The sequence below is a fragment of the Marmota marmota genome, unplaced genomic scaffold (genome assembly GCF_001458135.2).
Source record: "Marmota marmota marmota unplaced genomic scaffold, marMar, whole genome shotgun sequence".
Classification (NCBI taxonomy): domain Eukaryota; kingdom Metazoa; phylum Chordata; class Mammalia; order Rodentia; family Sciuridae; genus Marmota; species Marmota marmota.
This window is the reverse complement of record NW_026000051.1, coordinates 1692384-1693850: the sequence shown is the minus strand read 5'-3', so window position 1 is coordinate 1693850 and position 1467 is coordinate 1692384.

Sequence of the window (1467 nt, the reverse complement as noted above, 5' to 3'; positions counted from 1 at the left end):
CTTGACAGATGCACTGGTATAAAGACAAATCACATTCATATCATATATGAAAATATTTTCTTCTACCTAAAAGTTCAGTGTTTTCTTCTGACTTTAAAAGAAATTAGAACATTTCTGTGGGCTCCTAAAAGTATCGTCTCCTGTGTCTGATGGTGCACAGCCCAGCAAAGGGTATCTGGGTGGGGTGCCAAAGGTCTGCTGCAATCCTGTCGATGGCCATAAAAGTGAACTTGAATGAAGAAGCCTCAACACCATCAAAATACAACCTGGAATGACATTAAGTTTACATATTAACTTGGGAAAAAACTGAACGTTTAAATGGTTGGAATTCCATGAATATAGATGCTTATCTCTTCTTTGGGTTTGGTGTCTTTCAGTATACTTTTATATTTTCCTTAATTTGGGTCTTGCACATTTTATGCTAATTGATTCTTAGGCATTGTATCATTTGTATCACTGTGATGAAGGTGATAATTTTCTCTGCTGCCATCTAAAGTTGCTAGTGTTCATGTTTCTACTTTATTCTTATTAAGCTCTTATTAATGCTTATAATCTTTCAATAGGGACTCTCAGATTTTCTAGATGAATCTTCAAAAAACAATGTAAGAAACATTCGTGTCTTATATTTTTTTCTTGTCTTATTGCATTTGCTAGGACTTCCAAAATAACATCAAACACCTGTGGTGGTTTCATGTACTAACTCATCTATTTTAGGAATCTATGATCTACTCCATGCATCTATATTATTTCATTTATATTTTTAAAAAACTGGTAGTTAAGCACTTCGTTACCATTAAGCTTGTTTCTCAAAGTTTTCCTGAATACTCATTTTGTTCCTCACCTAAAGGACTTTTAGAATCTCTGTTTAATCATGATGTTTGCTGAAAAATAGTCCTGAACATGTTTAGGAAGTAGATTTGGTTTTCCTTAGAATTTTTGTGGGAATGGCTGCTAAATTTTATCACATGCTTTCTATAGTATCTAGTGACAAGAGCATGTGGCTTTTCTCCTAAGAAATGGAAGGTGAAAGGAGGGGGGCATTTGCTTGGGGGAGGACCTGTCAGAGAAGATCTCTCCAAGGCACGAGGAGACCAGGTTCTCTCCTCACAAACTTCACGTTAGGATCTCTTTGCTTTGGGGGCAGAGGGAACCAGCCGCAGAAGCGCTTTCAGGATCCCCGGAGGCCCGGGGCTGAGGAACGCGCCAGGGTCGGCCTGGGCGCTGCTAGGAGGCGGTGCGCGGGGTACCGGCCGAGCGCTCCCCTTCTCCGGGGCTCACAGCAGCGGCTAGGAACCTGCATTTTACCGCCCATTCTGCAGATGAGGACGCCGAGGCCCCGGGTCTGGGGTCCCCCAGCAGAGCCCGGTCGAGGAGGCAGCTCGGCGGACTCCCCAGCCGGGCACTCCCGGGCACGTCCACCAGATGGGGGTGAGCGCGAAGGGACGGAGCGGTCCAGGCGCCGGGGTG